Source organism: Schistocerca gregaria, chromosome 3, assembly GCF_023897955.1.
Source record: "Schistocerca gregaria isolate iqSchGreg1 chromosome 3, iqSchGreg1.2, whole genome shotgun sequence".
Lineage (NCBI taxonomy): Eukaryota > Metazoa > Arthropoda > Insecta > Orthoptera > Acrididae > Schistocerca > Schistocerca gregaria.
The window spans coordinates 172,209,923-172,233,862 of NC_064922.1; the positions used below are offsets into that span (position 1 = coordinate 172,209,923).

Below are 23,940 nucleotides of genomic sequence, written 5' to 3' on the forward strand. Positions count from 1 at the left end.
ATGTCGTCCTTAGGTCGGTTAGGTTTAAATAGTTCTAAGTTCTAGGGGACTGCTGACCTCAGATGGTAAGTCCCATAGTGCTCAGAGCTATTTGAACCAAGTTAAGTCCCATAAGATTTCACATACACTACTGCGAAAAACATCTCGTCTGCAGAACAAGTGTCCTTAGTATTAAGGTATGCGATTTAGAGCCAATGTTTACTAGTTTTTTTTCTTGTTTTGATCCATACACCACCCACTTCTGATACTTTCCTACCCTACAATTGCAGCAAGAATAGTACCGGCTCATGTATTCCACTGTCAGACTGTTGTTGTTGCTGTGGTCTTCAGTCCTGAGACTGGTTTGATGCAGCTCTCCATGCTACTCTATCCTGTGCAAGCTTCTTCATCTCCCAGTACCTACTGCAACCTACATCCTTCTGAATCTGTTTAGTGTATTCATCTCTTGGTCTCACTCTACGGTTTTTACCCTCCACGCTGCCCTCCAATACTAAATTGATGATCCCTTGATGCCTCAGAACATGTCCTACCAACCGATCCCTTCTTCTAGTCAAGTTGTGCCACAAACTTCTCTTCTCCCCAATCCTATTCAATACCTCCTCATTAGCTATGTGATCTACCCATCTAATCTTCAACATTCTTCTGTAGCAACACATTTCGAAAGCTTCTATTCTCTCTTTGTCCAATCTATTTATCGTCCTTGTTTCACTTCCATACAGGCCCACACTCCATACAAATACTCTCAGAAACGACTTCCTGACACTTAAATCAATACTCGATGTTAACAAATTTCTCTTCTTCAGAAACGCTTTCCTTACCATAGCCATTCTACATTTTATATCCTCTCTACTTCGACCACCATCAGTTATTTTGCTCCCCAAATAGCAAAACTCCTTTACTACTTTAAGTGTCTCATTACCAAATATAATTTCTTAGCATCACCAGATTTAATTCGACTACATTCCATTAGCCTCGTTTTGCTTATGTTGATGTTCATCTTATATACTATTTTCAAGACACTGTCTATTCCGTTCTACTGCTCTTACAAGTCCTTTGCTGTCTCTGACAGAATTACAATGTCATTGGCGGACCTCAAAGTTTTTACTTCTTCTCCATGGATTTGAATACCTACTCCGAATTTTTCTTTTGTTTCCTTTACTGCTTGCTCAATATACAGATTGAATAACATCGGGGACAGGCTACAACCCTATCTCACTCCCTCCCCAACCACTGCTTCCCTTTCATGTCCCTTGACTCTTATAACTGCCATCTGGTTTCTGTACATATTGTAAATAGCCTTTCGCTGCCTGTGTCTTACCCGTGCCACTTTCAGAATTTGAAAGAGAGTATTCCAGTGAACATTGTCAAACGCTTTCTCTAAGTCTACAAATATTAGAAAAGTAGGTTTGCCTTTCCTGAATCTAGCTTCTAAGATAAGTCGTAGGGTCAGTATTGCCTTACTTGTTCCAATATTTGTACGGAATCAAAACTGATCTTCCCCGAGGTCGGCTTCTAGTAGTTTTTCCATGCGTCTGTTAAGAATTCGCGTTAGTATTTTGCAGCTGTGGGTTATTAAACTGAGTGTTCGGTAATTTTCACATCTGTCAACGCCTGTTTTCCTTGGGATTGGAATTACCAGACTATCACAACGATTTTCACTTATAACTTTCAACTTGATCGTTTCCGCCCCAGGATCCGTTACCCTTTTCCATCGCCCCTGAAAGGCTTTAGCATCAGCACGGAATCATCCTGTATTGTGACATTCCTTAAATCGCTCCAGGCAAATGCCGGGATGGTTCCTTTGAAAGGGCACGGCCGACTTCCTTCCCTGTCCTTCCCTAACCCGATAACCTCGCTGTCTGGTCTCCTCCCCGAAACAACCAACCTATGACATTGGTGTGGGCCGCTTACAGGGGTTTACATCGCCTGGACCTTACCATTATTATCTTTTCTCATGTGGTTTTTTGTTCCTCTTCCGAATTTTCTCACATCTTCCATAGCTTCTTCGAGCTACAAGGTAAGACGTCGTGAGTTCAGACATTACTCACTCTTTGTGCTGGAAATGGCTTTCGACGTAGGCTATAGAAGCGTGTTAGCAGGCGTTAAGAGAATGCTCAGTCTGGATTACACGCCGAGGTGCCGCAGCACGACGGGAGCGGCTCAGCAATACAGCGATTCGTGTGACGAGAGGCGGCCGCAACACGACGTCGCGTCACGAGAGCTGCCGGCTTTGTGCAGGGGTCACGAGCCAGGCTGGGCGGTCTCGAGTCGCCACTGACTGCGAGCCACGCCTCTGTGCAGCGGACGTTGCTCCGGTACCTCATGACAGCCACCCGACAACCGGTACACCGCCCCGGCGCAGAGCGGACCCAGTCACTGTACGGTCGTTCCGAACGGAGTCGCCAGGTACTTCGCGACTACTGGCCATTAAAACTGCTACACCAAGAAGAAATGCAGATGATAAACGGGTATTCACTGGACAAACATACTAGAACTGACATGCGATTACATTTTCACGGAATTGGGGTGCATAGATCCTGATAAATCAGTACCCAGAACAACCACCTCTGGCCGGAATAACGGCCTTGATACGCCTGGGCATTGAGTCAAACAGAGCTTGGATGGCGTGTACAGGTACAGCTGCCCATGCAGCTTCAACACCATACCACAGTTCATCAAGAGTAGTGACTGCCGTATTGTGACGAGCCAGTTTCTCGGCCACCATTGACCAGACGTTTTCAGTTGGTGAGAGATGTGGAGAATGTGCTGGCCAGGGCAGCAGTCGAACATTTTCTGTATCCAGAAAGGCCCGTACAGGACCTAAAACATACGGTCTTCCATTATCTTTTGTGGATAGCAGGAGAGCCAACACCATGTTACTAAAGGAGGCCGAAATGCACGCGTTTTAGCTCAGGCAGGCTGGCGTGAGGTCTGGAACATGACAAGGGAATTAGAATTGAGAAAAACGGACGTAGCTGGTGGATTACTTAACTTTAATCCACTAATGATGCACGGCGTTCGTGACAGTACATGATTCACAATATATGGCGCCTTGCTAGGTCGTAGCAAATAACGTAGCTGAAGGCTTGGCTAACTATCGTCTCGGCAAATGAGAGCGTATTTTGTCAGTCAACCATCGCTAGCAAAGTCGGCTGTACAACTTGGGCGAGTGCTAGGAAGTCTCTCTAGACCTGCCGTGTGGCGGCGCTCGGTCTGTAATCACTGATAGTGGCGCACACGCGGGTCCGACGTATACTACCGGACCGCTGCAAATTTATAGGCTACCACCAAGCAAGTGTGGTGTCTGGCGGTGACACCACATTATCCTGCTGAAATGTAGGGTTATGTAGGGATCGAATGAACGGTAGAGCCACGGGTTGTAACACATCTGAAATGTAACGTCCACTGTTCAAATTGTCGTCAACGCGAACAAGAGGTGACCGAGACGTGTAACCAATTAACCAATACCACCCCATACCATCACGCCGGGTAATACGCCAGTATGGGGATGACGAATACACGCTTCCAATGTGCGTTCACCCAGACGTCGCCAAACACGGATGCGACCATCATCATGCTGTAAACATTAAGTGGATTCGTCCGAAAAAATAACGTTTTGCCATTCGTGCACCCAGGTTCGTCATTGAGTACAACACCACAGGCGCTTCTGTCTGTGATGCAGCATCGAGGGTAACCGCAACCATGGTCTCCGAGCTGATAGTCCTTGCTGCTGCAAACGTCGTCGAACTCTTCGTGGAGATGGTTGTTGTTTTGCAAACGTCCCCATCTGCTGACTCAGGGATCGAGAAGTGGCTGCACGATCCGTTACAGCCATGCGGATAAGATGCCTGTCATCTCGACTGTTAGTGATACGAGGCCGTTGGGATGCAGCACGGCGTTCCGTATTTCCATCCTGAACCCACCGATTCCATATTTTGCTAACAGTCATTGGATCTCTACCAACGCGAGCAGCAATGTAGCGATGCGATAAACCGCAATCGCGATAGGCCACAATCCGAACTTTATCAAAGTCGGAAACGTGATGGTACGCATTTCTCCTCCTTACACGAGGCACCACAACAAATTTTCACCAGGCAACGCCGGTCAACTGTTGTTTGTGTATGAGAAATCGGTTGGAAACTTACCTCATGTCAGCACGTTGTAGGTGTCGCTAGCGGCGCCAACCTTGTGTGAATGCTCTGAAAAGCTAATCATTTGCATCCCACAGCATCTTCTTCCCGTCGGTTAACTTTAGTGTCTGTAGCAAGTCATCTTCATGGTGTACCGATTTCAATGGCCAGTAGTGTACAAAAAATAGCTATTACTCGGCAAGGCGAATTGTTTGCTCCACTGGCGCACAGTGTTGGGAACATCCAAATCAGAAAAATCGATTCAGTCGGTTGTTGGAAAACAATCGATTTATGCGGATGTAGCTCTAAGTGTCAGTTCAATTATACACTGACCCGTCTCATTAATGTGGCCACTTGACAAAGCCTGAATAACCACCTTTTTGAGCGTGGATCTACAGGAAGTCACTGAGGTTCTGGAAGATGCCGATAAGGCTGTGGAGCCGTGCTGGATGCGTTAGTTTTATCAGTTGAGGAATCACAGCGCGAATAGCCCGCTCGAGGGGTCGAGGTGGTCCCACAGATTCTCGACTGGGTTTGAATCAGGGGAGTCTGGAGACCAGGGGAGTATGGTAAACTCATAATCGAAACACGTGCGTACACTGTGGGCTATGATGTTACATGTTGTACTGTAGATGCCATTGTGCCGTGGAAAAAGAAACTGCATTTGGGAATGCACATGGTACACAAGGCTAGATGCATACTTGTTTTGATCCAGTGTGCATTCCAAAATGATCGGATCACGCACGGAATGCCGCGAAGACTTTCCCCAGACCATAACGCTTCAGTTATACACTGACCAGTCTCATTAATGTGACCACCTATCAAAGCCTGGATAACCACTTTTTGAGCGTGGATGTCCAGGAAAAGAGTCACCGAGGTTCTGGAAGATGCCGACAGGGTGTGAAGCCATGCCGGATGCGTTAGCTTTATAAGTTGAGGATCCACAAGGCGAACAGCCCGCTAGAGGTGTCGAGGTGGTCCGACAGATTTTCAACCGAGCTTAAATCAGGGAAGTTTGGTGACCAGTGTAGTATGGTAAACTCATCACCGAAACACGTACTTACACTACGAGCTATGTGACATGTTGTAATGTAGATACCATTGTGTCGAGGAAAAACAAACTGCATCTGGGGATTCACACGGCTCCCAAGGACAGATGCATACTTGTTTCGATCCAGTGTGCCTTCCTGAATGACCCGATCACGCACGGAATGCAACGAAAACATTCCCCAGACTATAACGCTTCCTAATCCTGTCTCGACCCTTGGGATTCAGCAAGTTGTTCGCTTTCAGACGTTCCACGCCGTTCACTGGAGCACTATGTATGAGTCATCTGAACAGAGCATCTGCTGCCGCTCACTGGTCGTCCAGTTACGAAACTGATGTGCTAATTCCAGCCTTCGTCACCGATGAACAGCAGTCTGTATGTGAGCATGAACCACACGCCTGCTGTGGAGCCCTTACGCAGCAACGTCCGCCGAACGGTCGTCGAGGAGTTACGAGGTGCATTCAAGTTCTAAGGCCTCCGATTTTTTTTTCTCCAGACTGGAAAGAGATAGAAATATACGCATTGTTTTAAAATGAGGCCGCGTTCATTGTCAATACGTCCCAGAGATGGCAGCACCGTACGGCAGATGGAATTTTACCGCCAGCGGCGAGAATGAGAACTGTTTCAAATACTTAAAATGGCGACGTTTTCCTTACTTGAACAGCGTGCAATCATTCGTTTTCGGAATTTGCGTGGTGTGAAACCAATTGAAATTCATCGACAGTTGAAGAAGACATGTGGTGATGGAGTTATGGATGTGTCGAAAGTGCGTTCGTGGGTGCGACAGTTTAATGAACGCAGAACATCGTGTGACAACAAACCGAAACAACGTCGGGCTCGCACAAGCCGGTCTGACGACATGATCGAGAAGGGGAATTGTTTTGGAGGATCGCCGAATGACTGTTGAACAGATCGCCTCCAGAGTTGGCATTTCCGTGGGTTCTGTGCACACAATCCTGCATGACGACCTGAAAATGCGAAAAGTGTCATCCAGGTGGGCGCCACGAATGCTGACGGACGACCACACGGCTGCCCGTGTGGCACGATGCCAAGCAATGTTGACGCACAACGACAGCACGAATGGGACTTTCTTTTCGTCGGTTGTGACAATGGATGAGACGTGGATGCCATTTTTCAATCCAGAAACAAAGCGCCTGTCAGCTCAATGGAAGCATACAGATTCACCTCCACCAAAAAAATTTCGGGTAACCGCCAGTGCTGAAAAAATGATGGCGTCCATGTTCTGGGACAGCGAGGGCGTAATCCTTACCCATTGCGTTCCAAAGGGCACTACGGTAACTGGTGCATCCTACGAAAATGTTTTGAAGAACAAATTCCTTCCTGCACTGCAACAAAAACGTCCGGGAAGGGCTGTGCGTGTGCTGTTTCACCAACACAACGCACCTGCACATCGGGCTAACGTTACGCAACAGTTTCTTCGTGATAACAACTGTGAAGTGATTCCTCATGCTCCCTACTCACCTGACCTGGCTCCTAGAGACTTTTGGCTTTTTCCAACAATGAAAGACACTCTCCGTGGCCGCACATTCACCAGCCGTGCTGCTATTGCCCCAGCGATTTTCCAGCGGTCAAAACACTCCTAAAGAAGCCTTCGCCGCTGCCATGGAATCATGGCGTCAGCGTTGTGAAAAATGTGTGCGTCTGCAGGGGGATTACGCCGAGAAGCAACGCTAGTTTCATCGATTTCGGGTGAGTAGTTAATTAGAAAAAAAATCGGAGGCCTTAGAACTTGAACGCACCTCGTACTGCTGGTATGGTAGTCTCTTGGCTCATCTGTGAGCGGTCAGTTGCCCTTCTCTTCGCCCGCACACACGTCCGTGTCACCTGCGACCCGTGGTCAACCACAGCAGCCGGTTTTGCATAGCGCTGTTTTGCCACGCACGGTATATTTTAATCACGGCAGCACGCAATAGTTTACAGACTCAGCCGTTTCGGAAAGGCATCCATTCTTGGCCCGAAAATCAATGCTCATCCCTTCTTGGACGTCAAATCAATCGCTCCGTCTCTGCATTACAACAACTGCACTGTTTTCCGCGTCCCCCCCCCCCCCCCCCCTGACACGCTTTGTACGCCCTCCACTGCTGCTGCTGCCACCTACCGTCTGTGAGTGGTAATTGCGCGCTGACGGCGAACATAGGTGGTGGTTACGTTAATTTGACTGGACCGTGTATGTTAATTCTTTCGAGTCACACGAATCCGTGGTGACAACCGAATGAAAACGATCGATTCAGACGGTTGTTGCTTTACTTACCCCAGGCGAATTAGGAAAAATTAGGAAAAATCATTTATTAAAATTTGGAAGAGCACTCATAGGTTATGTAGTCTCAAGAAAAGCGAAGTTACCTTCCCTAGCAGGTGAGCATCCCCTTCCACGGCCCCTTACTTCGATTTTCTTATCTTTCTTCAGTTTTTACGAAAAACGGTTCATTTTTCGAAGATGTCTGCTACGACAAAAGTATTTCCACTAAAAACTTGTTCAAAGAACGTCGCATCCATATGTTAGGTAATGTAAGCAGATGTTCGAAACAGTCTATCTGGAAGATTAAAAATACAGTTAAATCTTTCTTCTCTTTTTCTACATCTACTTGCCTTTCATACGTATAGAAACATATGTTGACACAAATGTTATTTTAAAGAACATAGTTCTTATTATAGGGAACAGCGATCTATAATTATTATAAATAAACTGGAAGCAGTCTTGATCGCATAAATGTTTTAATTTGGTGACCGGTTTCGATCTTACAATAAGATCGAAACCCGTCACCAAATTAAAACATTTATGCGATATAGACTGCTTCCAGTTTATTTACGTAAATTTAAGTAAGAAAATCTGAAGATAGAAAAAAATTGTGTGTGTGTGTGTGTGTGTGTGTGTGTGTGTGTGTGTGTGAGAGAGAGAGAGAGAGAGAGAGAGAGAGAGAGAGAGAGAGAGAGAGGAATTAATTAACAGTTACTGCCCATGCAACACATTTACAAACATCATACGTACAACATCCACAACGAAAATACAACAAAATCTGTTGGAAAAATAAGCTGTGTTATATATTTACAAAAAATTATCCTACGAATCTTGTAAAGTCTCTGGAATCACAATTTCAGCAGTCTCAGTCAAGTCGGTGATATATGAATAATCGATAATACTGTAGAGTCATCCTTACATCGTCATACATGATGGCTGTAGCTGATTACGCTATTGTCATTCGCTCCGTCAATTTGGTATTTAGAATGACTGTATCTCCTTCTGTAAGACACTCATTGATTTTCTGCAATAAATCGGGCAGTGATTATTGAAGAATCTGAAGCTGTTTACTCCTTGCAAAGCGCCACGGGAGTTGGTATCGTGAGGGCGGCCTCTGTTCAAATGGCTCTGAGCACTATGGGACTTAACATCTGAGGTCATCAGTCCCCTATACTTAGAACTACTTAAACCAAACTAACTTAAGGACATCACACACATCCATGCCCGAGGCAGGATTCGAACCTGCATCCGTAGTGGTCGTGCGGTTCCGCGGCCTCTTTCGAACAGAGGAAGGGTTCGACACTAATTTAGCCTCTAATTCATATTCTCCATCGTACCTTTTTTTTAAAAAAAAACTGAACTGATAAGACGAACAAGATCTTAAATTTGCATAATATTTGTGGTGCTTTCTGGTCATTATAAAGGGCAGTCACATGAAAAGAAGACGTATGGAAAAAAATACATAATTGTTTATTATTCCAAACATAATCGCTATACCCTCATTCGCGTTTCGTCCACTATTTATCACCTGATGGACCGTGCTCATGTGTAATCTTACCCAGACGCACCGATAACATCACAGCCCAGCATCCTGTGATCCACCTATTTAGTTAACTAAAATGTTGACGGAGGTGACAATAGAACTTTTGGTTTGGTCACCACGTTGATGCGGTTATGGAAAGCTATAACAATACATTTATCCCGTTGTGAGACGAAATGGTCAGTGCCTTCATGGAAAAACTTTTGCGGTTGCCTGCTGAATCACGATTGTACACAGTTTTGCACTTCTTCTTTCGTAGCAAATCGACAGTCACGAATATCTTTCTTTAGGGCTTCAAAAATATAGACAGATCAGGACTGTAAGGAGGGTGTGTACAGACTTCCCAGCGAAAGAGCTGGCTCACATGCTGTCAAGGTTGTTTCGGTCACGCTGCAGAAGTTTTGATGGAAAGTCCTTACACATCCCCCATACAGACCCGATATCACCCCACGCAACCTCGATATTTTTGGAAAGGATGTTAGATGAAAAATTTGTTTTATCATCTGATAAGATAATGACCGTAAGCCTCCAGGATCGCTAGAAAAATGGTAGAACCTTAACTGGGAATTACTGCTTCACTGTTGAATCATTTGAAACAAGTGTTTCGAAAAGAGGTGAAGACTTTCTCTCGAAAAGGTTCTTTTTGGTAGTAAGGACACTGCACTGTTCCACGCTGCAGCAGCCACAATCATCGTGCGTGATTTGGCTCAGAATTACTTGCCCCCAACCATCATAGTCTCCAGATTTAACTGTCTACTTACCAACTTTTTTCTCGCGGGTAGATAATTGCCGCAAATAGGTAAATGGTCGCTGGTTTCATTTATTTGGGCGAACTTGGTAAAAATCATGCTGGATCCAAATTGCAGAGAAGGTTCTGGACACTATACTGAGAAAGAAAATTTACATTATTGCCCTTAGAATGGTTGCTTATCTGATAAAAGGACCACGCAATGCAGTTTTGTGCATTATTGTGTAATGCAACACGGAAATAATAAAAATTTCCGAAGAAGAGCTGTCAAGCCCGAAACGCACTGTACAATTAGAAGAAAATTTCAAGTTACAGCGCATATCTGTCCGCAATTCCATGGTGTTGGCAAACTTTATACCTTAAATTTACCACCTTTCCTTGCTTCCTTCAAGTAATGTTTCAGAACCCGCCCGGTTAGCCGTGTGGTCTAACGCACTGCTTTCCTGGCGGGAAGACCTGCCGGTCCCCAGCACGAATGCGCGCTACGGATTGGTGTCGAGGTCCGGTGTGTCGGCCAGTCTGTGGACGGTTTTTAAGGCGATTTTCCATCTGCCTCGGCGAATGCGGGCTGGTTCCCCTTATTCCGCCTCAGCTACACTATGTCGGCGCCTCCTGCGCAAACACTGTCTCCCAGTACGCGTACACCATAATTACTCTACCATACAAACATTTGGGGTTACAGTGGTCTGGTGTGAGACGTTCCCGGGGGAGTCCACTGGGGGCCGAACCGCAAAATAACCCTAGATTCGGTGTGGGGCGGCGGTGGGGTGAGTGGACCGCTGTAGCCTGTTGTGGGGTTGTGAACTACTGAGGGCTACGGCGGGGACGAAGGCTCTCCGTCGTTTCTAGCTCCCCAGTTCCATACAATACAATGTTCCAGTACAACTATATCTCTACTGCTTCGTGATGACTGGGTGTTGTGTGCTGTCCTTAGGTTAGTTAGGTTTAAGTAGTTCTAAGTTCTAGGGGACTGATGACCATAGATGTTAAGTCACATAGTGCTCAGAGCCATTTGAACCATATCTCTATATTCTCTTTTTGAGAACTCTAAAATGGCATCGACAAGTACATCGTTTGTACACAAGTTCCACTGCGGCCTTTACACGTTAAGTCACCCCACATCACAAAGGGCCTAACGTAATGGCTAGCTACCTTCACTAGACAGTACAGACCAGTAATGCTGGATTTTCCCCGACGCTCATTAACGACAAACCAAACGTATATGCAGTCTTATCTGCGAATACGTATTTTGGAATACGCAGTAATCAACACGTTCACGTATGATACAACCGGTAGTTGTGTCAGATAAAATATCATTACTGGCACTTGGCTGTCAGGAATTTCGAAACGCTCTACGCGCAAAAAAAAAAAAAAAAATTCTACATTTCATTATGCCTCTGACATCATCTGAAGACCGTACAAGGAGCATGCCATATCAAGCGACAATCTACAGGAAAGGTACGATAAACCAAGACGAATCAAGTTAATAATAACAACGAGTATTCTCTCTGAAGTATTTATTACGCTTATCAGCGACCTGATCGCATCTCAGATCTTACTCTCTTCGAGCATAATTTACGGTTAGATTGCTAAGAAGGTATTATTCAGAGATAAATATTAACGACATTGGAAGGTTATCTGGAGAAGGTAGAACGTGAGCTGAAATTTTCGCACATTGATAATAACAAACAGAAAATGTCACGGACTAAACGATTGTCGCCCGCTATCTCGTAACACGGAGAAAACACTCAGCTTGAAGTGTGGGATTTAAAATGCAATGCAGTACAAAGGGAAAGCTTGAAACTTGTTGACGAACTAAAACTGTATGCAGGAGTGGGATTTAAATCTCAGCCTTTGCTTCTCGCAGGCAACGAATTTGAGACCCCCGGACATGATTCGTGTTGTGACGGAGTGAAAATTTCTTGAATGAAATTTTCATTCTGCTGCGGAGTGTGCGCTAGTATGAAACTTCCTGGCAGATTAAAACTGTGTGCCAGACCAAGACTCGATCTCGGGACCTTTGCCTTTCGCGGGAAAGTGCTCTACATCTGAACCACTCAAGCACGACTCACGACCCGTCCTCACAGACCAATTCAGCCAGTACCTCGTCTCCTACCTTCCGAACTTCAGAGAAGCTCTTCTGCTGATCTTGGAAGGTAGGAGACGAGGTACTGGCAGAATTGAAGCTGTGAGAACGGGTCGTGAGTCGTTCTTGGGTAGCTCAGACGGTAGAGCACTTGCCCGCGATAGGCAACGGTCCAGAGTTGGAGTCTCGGTCTGGCATACAGTTTTAATCTGCCAGGAAGATTGATAATTTCTTGTCTCACAGAGAGGGGAGGTTACAACATACTTCAAGGGCTATGAGCACTTGTCCATCTCTACTACTGCGAAAAGCTGCGCATGATTAGCCGAACGGTCTCAGGCGCTGTAGTCATGGACTGTGCGGCTGGTCTTTCGAGTCCTCCCTCGGGAATGTGTGTGTGTGTGTGTGTGTGTGTGTGTGTGTGTGTGTTTGTCCTTATGATAATTTATGTTAAGTAGTGTGTAAGCTTAGGGACTGATGACCATAGCAGTTAATTCCCATAAAAACAAAACAAAACAAAAAAATACTATGCCTATCAGTAGTTAGTGGCTTCAGTAGTTAGAATCTTTTATTTAGCTGACAATATTGGCGCTCGCTGTATTGCAGTAGTTCGAGTAACGAAGATTTTTGTGAGGTAAGTGATTCGTGAAAGGTATAGGTTATTGTTAGTCAGGGCAATTCTTTTGTAGGGATTACTGAAAGTCAGATTGCGTTGGGCTAAAAAAAAAATATTGTGTGTCAGTTTACTGTTTATCAGAATAAGTATAATAGAAAAATGTCTGAGTACGTTCAGGTTTGCTCAGCTGTTCGAAAACCAAATAACGTAAGAGGATCACCAGCACAGTTATTCTTAATTTTTCTAAGGGTATATTTCACTTTTTATGGTCTTGTGTTAGGCGGCGTGGAGTCGAAAAGCTGCATACATCTGAGTACCCTAACTGGTGGATGAATGGGTCCGCTACCACAGAGGTCCATTAGAGTAGCGATGTGTTTGACTGTGATTCGCCGATCGCCTCGAATGAGAGTGTCCGCACGTTCCAACACTGCAGGAGTCACACCTGTGTGTGGCCGACAGGAGCGCGGGCGATACCCCAGGTTTGCGCGACCTTGACGCCCCGCCCAAAGACTCATCGTGCTGTTGTTCACTGCCAGGTCTCCGTAGATATTGCGCAAGCGTCTAAGAATATCTGCGGTGCTCTGGTTTACCCTCAAAAGAAACTCAGTGACAGCCCCCTGCTTGGAATGCACTTCTATTACAGAAGCCGTTCTGAATGCTACTCATAGCGCCGCCACCTACCGGAACTACACGAAACTACACGGGCTGAAGCGGGGATATTTCACGATGCCCCACAACAAATTCCGCATTCTTTCAAACGAAATTGGTAAAGAAACAAAACTGTTGCATTACTTATTGAACTCCCCTCGTATAATTGGGGTGCAGCATAGAGATGCGCCTGGCATTTTAATTCGCCCTTGGACGCAAAACAGCAGAAAACCTGCAACCAAAATACGAGGTGAATTCAAGTTCTAAGGCCGCCGATTTTTTTTTCTAATTAACTACTCACCCGAAATCGATGAAACTGGCGTTACTTCTCGACGTAATCGCCCTGCAGACGTGCACATTTTTCACAACGCTGACGCCATGATTCCATGGCAGCGGCGAAGACTTCTTTAGGAGTCTGTTTTGACCGCTGGAAAATCGCTGAAGCAATAGCAGCACGGTTGGTGAATGTGCGGCCACGGAGAGTGTCTTTCATTGTTGGAAAAAGCCAAAAGTCACTAGGAGCCAGGTCAGGTGAGTAGGGAGCATGAGGAATCACTTCAAAGTCGTTATCACGAAGAAACTGTTGCGTAACGTTAGCTCGATATGCAGGTGCGTTGTCTTGGTGAAACAGCACACGCGCAGCCCTTCCCGGACGTTTTTGTTGCAGTGCAGGAAGGAATTTGTCTTTCAAAACATTTTCGTAGGATGCACCAGTTACCGTAGTGCCCTTTGGAACGCAATGGGTAAGGATTGCGCCCTCGCTGTCCCAGAACATGGACACCATCATTTTTTCAGCACTGGCGGTTACCCCAAAATTTTTTTGGTGGCGGTGAATCTGTGTGCTTCCATAGAGCTGACTGGCGCTTTGTTTCTGGATTGAAAAATGGCATCCACGTCTCATCCATTGTCACAACCGACGAAAAGAAAGTCCCATTCGTGCTGTCGTTGCGCGTCAACATTGCTTGGCAACATGCCACACGGGCAGCCGTGTGGTCGTTTGTCAGCATTCGTGGCGCCCACCTGGATGACACTTTTCGCATTTTCAGGTAGTCATGCAGGATTTTGTGCACAGAACCCACGGAAATGCCAACTCTGGAGGCGATCTGTTCAACAGTCATTCGGCGATCCCCCAAAACAATTCTCTCCACTTACTGGAAGATGTCGTCAGACCGGCTTGTGCGAGCCCGACGTTGTTTCGGTTTGTTGTCACACGATGTTCTGCCTTCATTAAACTGTCGCACCCACGAACGCACTTTCGACACATCCACAACTCCATCACCACATGTCTTCTTCAACTGTCGATGAATTTCAATTGGTTTCACACCACGCAAATTCCGAAAACGAATGATTGCACGCTGTTCAAGTAAGGAAAACGTCGCCATTTTAAGTATTTGAAACAGTTCTCATTCTCGCCGCTGGCGGTAAAATTCCATCTGCCGTACGGTGCTGCCATCTCTGGGACGTATTGACAATGAACGCGGCCTCATTTTAAAACAATGCGTATATTTCTATCTCTTTCCAGTCTGGAGAAAAAAAAATCGGAGGCCTTAGAACTTGAAGGCACCTCGTATAACTGAATAGTTTCTGTGTCACTCAATCCTTCTGTGGATATTTGTATTAGTCCAAGTCCAGAGCCGAGTCGCCGGGTCTAAGATTTTGTCTATCAACTGTGTCAATGATTTGTTAACGTGAAAAACGACAAGTCTGCATCAATGTTCCAAGTCCACGTTCAACTGTTCGTCCCTACATGATTAATTGACTCGGTCAGTTCAAAGGTGGGGCGAAGGCAAGGGCAATTACTTTCCAACTTTCTAGCTGTAAATATTTTTACACAGACCAGTGCCAAAGTTAATGACTTTGAGCTCTAAATCAAACTATCAAGGATAGTAAATGAATATACTTGTGACGAAATAAATGTTGAGAGACCGGCCATTGACGAGAAAAAAACAGTGCCTCGCATTTATCAGTCGGCATGAAGAACAAAAAAAGTTCTTGACCTACCGCTAGCAACAGCGCAGCAAGCGAGAACGCCACAGGGCAGAAATGAGCTTACTCCACACAGTCGTTCGTGTCTATCCAGTACAAGGTCCTTACTCCCGTTATCGACAGTGCACTCGCTAGAAGAATGGCCGCCTTTTTACAGAGAAAAGAGAACAACAAGATAACGCAGGCTGAAGAACAATTCCCTACTCGCAGCTGCACGGCTCGATGTCGGCGGGCGACTTGTAGCTCGCGGAATGTTCCCACGATACAGAACTATCTTATCGACTCGGTTCGAGTGTTTACACCTCCGCCCATTGACTTGGGGGCAATGACAAGAGGCTACACGGACGGGGAAACCGTGACGCGAGGGCAGTTCCTCCTATCTGACAACCGTTCACGTTATTTTACACGCTTCATCCAGAGCGTCAGGCGACCCGCCAAAGTGATGGCACAGTCTAATAAATACAGCCACGACATTCAGTCGCGAAAGTTGTTACCGTTTGACAGCTGCTTCAACCAGTGAGAAAGCAGTCACATGCGTGGTATGGGTAATGTTTGTTTTTAATTATTATCTATTTACTTAATGCAATAGTTGTTATATTGTTGGGTTCTATTCGTTGCTAAGTTACAAAGAGACATGAATTAACGTGAAATACCTGCAAAAACAGACGAATCACATGATTCAATGACATAGGCTACAACTCATTCTTGAAGAAAAACTTTTAAATGTGTCCATATTTGCAGCTTATTCCGCTGAAAGCAACAGAATATAAACACATTTAATGCATGAGAAGCATATATTTCTGTTGCCTGCCGGCCGTGGTGGCCGAGCGGTTCTAGGCTCTTCAGTCTGGAACCGCGCTACCGCTACGGTCACAGGTTCGAATCCTGTCTCGGGCATGGATGTGTGTAATGTCCTTAGTTAGGTTTAAGTAGTTCTAAGTTCTAGGGGACTGATGACCTCAGATGTTAAGTCCCATAGTGCTCAGAGCCATTTGAACCATTTGTTGTTGTCTGTTGTTTTTGTCAAAGGACTTTACTTGACAAATAAATTTTAATGGAGCCAAATAATCCGCCCGTTCTTACACTTCACTCGACTTAATACAAGAATATTTTCGTAAATGTAATTACTTTCGCTTCAAAAGCGAATGTGTTGAATATTCTCGCCGTTTGTGGTTGAGATTTAGCAACAATCGTGGAACTGTTTTCCTCTGTGTTGGGAACAGTTTTATTGCTTTTCACGGTTTATTTTCACGCCTGTGTGGTTTTCCCTTAAGGTGCAGTTGTGGTAACTCATTTGATACGTTCAATAATCTAGGTATTACATTCGAAATAGGTTTCCTACGTTCCACATTCACTGACTTGGCTGGAAGTCAAAGATGAATTTTTCATAGTGCTAAAGATATAATTATTAAACAGTCAACAATTGACATACGCAGGAAATAACTTTAGAACAGATCTCTAAAATCACTGAAGTGCAAGGCAAGGTTTAATAATTATATCTTTAGCACTGTGAAAAATTCAGGTTTGACCACACAATGTACAGAAGCATCCGTGAAATGTTTACAAACATGTGCTTACAAGTGTGCCTTTTGAATGAAGTGATATGCTTGAAAACGATGGAGGAAAAAACTTATACTGTTACTAAAACGTTAAAACGATTTTCTTGGATTATTTGGTAAGTTTACACTATTTATCTTTTCCACTATTTCACATATATTTTCCGAGTCTGACTTACGAAGTTCGTAACCTAACATCAAACCTTTTCGTGACAGGAATATGTATTTCATCTCATTCAAGAGAACAAATAAATCATATATTAAGGCGAATTACACCTAAAGATGGACCCACAGGGTCCGAAATGCATCGTGTTTGGTAGGACATGTTCTGAGGCGTCAAGGGATCACAAATTTAGCATTGGAGGGCAGCGTGGAGGGTAAAAATCGTAGAGGGAGACAAGAGATGAATACACTAAGCAGATTCAGAAGGATGTAGGTTGCAGTAGGTACTGGGAGATGAAGAGGCTTGCACAGTATAGAGTGGCATGGAGAGCTGCATCAAACCAGTCTCAGGACTGAAGACAACAACAACAACAACAACTGAATAATACACGAAAAATTGTGACTGAAGGTGTTTTTTAATTCATACCTCAAGTGTATTCAGTAGTCACGTTTGAAGCTGCAAAATATGGATAAAATTAAATTTCCATTTCAGTTTTATAAAACAACGACAGAGAAAGAAATATTTAAGCATGTCAAATCAGATTCCTATAGCAAAATGTGAAGATATTAAAAAAAAGTTAAAAAGTTCAACCAGCAAACGAAACGATACATACATTACGTGCCAGAAATTTTGCGACAAACTTCGAGTGGTTGTAGAAGGTACCTTGAGGAACAAATGCAGTACAGAAACGTGTGTTCGGAAACGTCATCCAACTACGCTACACAGCTACACGCTACAGGCGCCGGCGCCTGCGACTAGGTTATCCCTTCGGCAGCAAACGTGAATCTGTACGCTGACGGACTGTAGGCGTAACGTTGCGCAATGTTGTTTGTTATTCAGAGATCGCGACTGACTGCCATAATCGCCAGTGGAACTGCCTCGTGGGTAGAAAGGCCTTGTCTCCTACGAATGCAGTGCTCTGTTGCCTCTGCGGATGACGGTTTCAGACACTGGTTTCCATCTGCAGTTTACTTTTCCCATGGAACCCTCTAAAACATCCAATGTTTTTCGGTATACAGGAGCAAAATAAAATGCACATGGAAACCTGCGTCCGAAACCGGCATCCACTAAGGCAACAGCATGGCATTCACAGGAGACGTGGCCTGTTTACGCAGCAGTTACGTCCATCTCACCTACGTGCGATCGTAGCAGTCAGTCGCGATCACTGAAAAACAATCAACATCGCGAAACGCTCCGCCTACGATCCCACAGCGTACGAAGACATGTTTGGTGCCGAAGGGGTGGCCTATTGACAGGCGTTGGAGCCTATAACTTCTACGCTGTGTAGCATCGTTCGACTCCTGGAATTCATGGCCTCGATTTATTCCTTAAGACACTCTCTACAACCCCACAAAGTCTGTTCCACAGTTTCTGGGACACCCTGTATCTACAGAGATAATCGGAAGCGCCATGTTGAAGGACTGCGAGAGTGGAAATTACTTATATAAGCCATAAAATGTGTACTACGTGAAAAAAGCAGTCTCCGAAGATGCAAGAAGAGATGGCATGAATGTCTAGACTGACTCACGAAGACGAAACAGACGTCACACCTTCTCAATGAAAGTGATGAAGCTTGCAGGAAACACAGCGTGTGAATTGCAACACTTGCTACATCAAGAGATATTACATAAGCAGTTAACAAAAAAGTAGTCTGACTTAGATGAATATCAGGCAAGCCACTGACTCAATACTTGACTTTCAACACTAACTGCAAAGAAGATTCAACAACGCAGGGCTAGTTTAGGAAATATTACCTAACAGGGCTCTTTCACCTTAGTTAACGAAATCCAGTTTACATCGCCAGCATAGTAGTCCCCGATCATAGCTATCTACGTTTAGCTTCTGTTTCGAGCAACACGTTTTCCCCTTACTCGTTCACATTTTGAGAGATCAACCGTTTCTTGGCTTCCGGAGAATATGTATCGAAAGAAATTTCTTGTCACTGACGTTCTACGAACAGCAGTTTCTAGCATTTCACGTGCCAGATTAGGCATCACAAAAGTACAAACTCACATCCCTAATTTAGCTGACACGTAGCCACTTACTTGTACAACACAGCAGGTGTGTAATATTTCCATTTACCTGCGGGTATGGACGGCCGAGGCGGCTGAGGCGACCTGTAACAAAAGAAACGAGTCACAAATTGGAGGCAAAGAAGTACAAAGGAGTACTACGTCACTACAAACGTACACTTCCTAAAAATTAATTTCGTTTTTTACTTAATAATATCTCGATACTGAGGGACATGTACTGCAGTAACAATAATTAAAATCATAACAGAACAAAAATTAGTATTCTTTTAGTTATTCATGATATGGGTCGCTCTTCGCTGTCCGCAAGAAGAAGGACGTGTTCGGCAAAGGAGACTGGGCCATTAATAATTTTTCCCTTAAACAAATCACACCATAGGGAAGAACCGTGAAGTGTGTCTACGAACAAAGTCAACATAGCTGCCCGCAGTCTAACGAGACTCACATAAAGCTTTTTATAATTCTTTCCCGGTAAGATATTTCCAGCAACGAATGTATGTATATGACTAAGTCTGTAGAAACAGATTCAGCGTCATAAAAGTGGGTCAGGGTAACGTTATGTGTTGAAATTAATGTTTGTTTATATTTATGAATTGTGCATTCCTGCCCACTGTGTGAGCCCCTGACATAGATGCATCACTGGTCAATTGCATTTTTCACATTTCATTTTATTTCGAAAATATATGAGGTGGCAAAGTAGGTGGGACACCCTGTATATATTAATGACCTTCCACTTAACATAAATCAGACAGAGTTGGTAGTTTCTGCAAACGACAAAAGGGTTTGTATTTAATGCTGTTACACAGAAAGCAAATAAAGCAATCTTTTTTGAAGGATTATTATTTCTCTGCAAGTGGACTGTTCCTTAATTATAGAAACAAATAACACAGTAGATTTGGCTCTGTACAGAACTGGAGTAATACCAACAATTAATGTGGCACATGAACAGGAGTCAATAAACAGCGTAGAACGTTGCAGGTTCTTCGATGGATATACTGATGATAGTTTAAATTGGTAGAAACGTCGATGTGAGCTCCTCATACCTATACACTCAGAAGGTATCCCTCAACAACATCTGAAAGTTTGTCGTCGGAGTTCTGGTCACCTGCGTGACTAGCAACCAGATTCACGGGCAATTACCCAACTCCGTTACTATTTTTATCATCATCATCGAGTAACGACTAACTGTATCTTTCATCTTTCAGTCCCTCTTAGTGAATAGAGTATGTAGGGTTAACATCTACAAAGTGATAACTTTTGTAGTTACTTATAACCGCAGCTCCTCAACCCAAATACAGGCAGCTTCCCTGCTCAGTCTGTACGTCGCCACAAATTTGCTCTTGGGTGCTTCAAAGAGGTTCGTCTCGTCCCACAGATTTCGTTGCCAAACCGCACGGCGCCACATTTCCTTGATCCGCATTCGTCGCTCTTGCCTTTTTAACAGTACTGTGCGAACCATGACCACTTCATCTGCATCTACACGGATTTTCTGCAAATCACACTTATGTGCCTGGCCGAGGGTTCACGGAACCATATTCACAATAATTCTCTGTCATTCCACTCTCGAGCAGTGCGCGGAAAAAAAAACGAACACCTATATTTTTCCGTGCGAGCTCTGATTTCTGTTATTTTACTGTGAAGATTGTTTCTCCCTATGTAGGTCGGCATTAACCAAATATTTTCGTATAAGGGGAAAGTTGGTGACTGAAATTTCGTGACAAGATTGCGCTGCAACGAAAAACGCCTTTGTTTTAATGGTGTCCACCTCAAATCCTGTACCATATGCGTGACACTCTCTCCTCTATTTCGAGACAACACAAAACGTGCTTTTCTTCTTTGAGGTTTCTCAATGCTCTTCGTTAATCCTATCTGGTAAGGATCCCAGACAGCACAGCAGTACTCCAAAAGAGGGCGGACAAGTGTAGTGTAGGCAGTCTGTTTACTATATCTGTTACATTTTCTAAGTGTTCCGCCAATAAAACGCATTCTTTGGTTTGCCTTCCGCACAACATTATCTATGTGCCCAGAAGGAGAACTCAATCTGCGGCGGAGTGTGCGCTCATTTGAAACTTCGTGGCAGATTAAAACTGTGTGCCAGACCGAGACTCGAACTCGGGACCTTCCCCTTTCGCGGGCAAGTGCGCTACCAGATGCCCGCGGAAGGCAAAGGTCCCGAGTTCGAGTCTCGGTCCGGCACAGAGTTTTAATCTGCCAGGAAGTTTTATCATCTATGTGTTCTATCCAGTTTAAGGTGTTCGTTACTGTAATTTGTAGGTATTTAGTTGAATTCATGGCTTTATAATTGACTGATTTATCGTGTAACCGAAGTTTAACTGATACCTTTTAGGACTCATGTGGGTGACCACACACTTTTCATTATTTAAGATCAATTGCCAATTTTCGCACGACTGGGATATCCTTTCTAAAACGTTTAGAAATTTGTCTTGATCTTCTGATGAGTTCACTAGACGATCAACGACATCATCATCTGCAAACAACCTAAGACGGCTGCTCAGATTGTCTCCTAAATCGTTTATACAGATAACTAACAACAGAAGGCCTGTAACACTACCCTGGGGAACGCCAGAAATCACTTGTTTTATTCGACGACTTTCCGTCAATCGCTACGAACTGTATTCCCGTGATTCTCGGCTCAAATACAACCACAATAACATTTATGAACTCACATTCGAGTCAGATGCGTCCCAGTGGTTCTTCAAGAAAACCTAATCACTAACTCCAAAACTAAATGTTTCTAAAAATAACATCTCCGCCATCAAAGGACGTCAAACCGAACGAATGGCCTTACTGACACCTCACCAGCTCTCAGTACTGTAGACGAATAATCGGTAAGTGGACCAATCGTTAACAGCAGCGTACAGAATAGCAACTTCGGGATACCGAATAGAAAATGATGTCGCTGCCGAGGCTAAGCCACGGAACAAAATTGTATGGACGATAATTTGGAATGGGACAAAACAGCAGAGCTCATCGGCCCCTAGGCTTTCATACTAATTAATCCAACATAACCTAAGTTACACTAGCACACACCTATGCCCGAGGGAGGACTCGAACCTCCGACGGGGGCAGCCGCGCGAACCGTGACAAGGCGCCTGAGACCGCGCGGCTACCCAGCGCGGATTTGGACAATATGTAATAGTACTACAGTAGAGTGTGGTACCAAGCGGGCATACAGGCTCGGCTCGGCCAGTAAGGTTGCATAAGGCAATCGCATTGAACGGATATTATGTTGAAAAATAGGGTTTTGTAGCCGAAAGAGTGGAGAGTAATGTGGTGTATTGGAATCTTGAATAAACCAACCTGCTGTAAGGAAAAAAAAAGTGTTGTGTACTGAACGCCCCTCGTAGCTTCACAAACAAATGACATACACGTACCCTACAAACTGACTCGCTCCACAGCTCGAGGGAAAAAAAATCCAGCGAATAATCTGCGGAACATGTGGCTAACTAAGTGATGGTATATCTCGTCTGACAGCTAGAGCAAACACGGTGCTGGAGGCTGAAGAGATGGCGGCGGTGCCCAAATTTACTCTCAGCGATATCCTCGTCCTCTGCCTCGGTAGATGAGCACTCGCGCGGCCTTGGGCAGTACTCGGCTTGTTCCGCGCTGAGCAAGCCACTCGCTCTCACATCATACACCTGCCGACGTCAAGGCAGCCGCGGTGCCGCTGTCAGCGGGTGTTTACTCAGGTGCCACGGCGGCAGTTGCGCACGGAGAATTATACCGCCGTACGCGCATTCTTTCTCTCCGCCAGTAATCGCACGACTCGGCGGCATTGTGGAGAGGTGGCCTTTGCCGAGTCAAGCAACTGCGTGAAAACCGTGTGGCGGGTGTCGCTAAAGCCCAGCTACACGTGGAGAGATCTCCACTTGGAGGTACCCTGTTCCAGTCTTGGTACTAAAGATACGCATAAAATGTCCCGATACTGCGTAGATTTGAACTATTCTGTTTAGAGAGGTCGCGTCCGTTATAAAAACATCGAATGATAAGAGACTTCCCTTAAAATGACAACAGACAAACACAGTTTCTACAAAATGCCCGGAATGGGGAACAATGCGAGGTGTAGAACGTTGCTTCCGCCGTTTGCCGACAGGTGGCGACAACGGTAAGGAGCGCTCGAAAGAAACAGATCGCAGACGTCACGCATTTACCGTGGACCTCGGTCAACATAACCTCGTACATACATTAGTCGATTTGTGTCTGCATCATGAAGTTGTTCTTGATTGAAAATGTTAGTTTACGAGCCTAATTCTGGTCGTTTGCGGGAGGTGTTACTGTTTTGTTTCAGTATGAAGAAAACAGCGGCTGGGTCTCAACGAATGCTCTCAAGTACGTATGGTAAGGGCGCTATTAGTGAAAGAACGTGAAGTGAGTGGTTTTAACGCTTCAAGAACGGTGATTTTAACGTCGTAGACCGGCATAGTGGTGGGAACATCAAGCCATTTCAAAACGTCTCAAGGCTATGGGCATGATTCAGAAAGAAGGAACTTGGGTCCCGTGTGAGCTGAAACCAAGAGATGTTGAACGACGTTTATGTGCTTGTGAACAGTTGCTTCACAGGCAAAAACGGAAGGGATTTCTACATCGCATTGTGACCGCGAACCAAAAATGGGTTCATTAAGATACGCAAAAAATCATGGTGATATCCCGGCCGTGCTTCCACGTTGACGGCCAAACAGAATATTCACGGCTCCAAGATCATGCTCTGCATTTGGTGGGACCAGCTCGGCATCGTGTACTATGACGTGTTAAAAACCATATGAAACATCACAGGTGCTCGTTATCGAACGCAATTAATGCGTTTGAGCAGAGAATTAAAAGACAAACGGCCGCAATACAGCGAGAGACACGATAAAGTGATTTTGCAGCACGACAACGCTCGACCCCACGTCGCAAAAGAGGTCAAAACGTAGTTGGAAACGTTAAAATGGGAAGTCCTACCCCACCCGCCATATTCTCCAGACATTGCTGTCTCTATCACCTGTTTATGGTTAAATGGCTCTGAGCACTATGGGACTCAACTTCTGAGGTCATCAGTCCCTTAGAACTTAGAACTACTTAAACCTAACTAACCTAAGGGCATCACACACAGCCATGCCCGAGGCAGGATT

At 44.9% G+C, this 23,940-nt stretch overlaps 1 protein-coding gene across 1 annotated transcript in view; it reads right to left on the reverse strand.

Annotated features, from left to right (window-relative positions):
* LOC126354238 (uncharacterized) overlaps nt 1-23,940 on the reverse strand; it is a 648,883-nt gene that overhangs the window by 493,394 nt on the left and 131,549 nt on the right. The window contains exon 2 of the mRNA XM_050003736.1: nt 18,861-18,895. The gene's annotated coding sequence lies outside the window, so the exon portion shown is untranslated. The remainder of the gene's footprint in view (nt 1-18,860; nt 18,896-23,940) is intronic.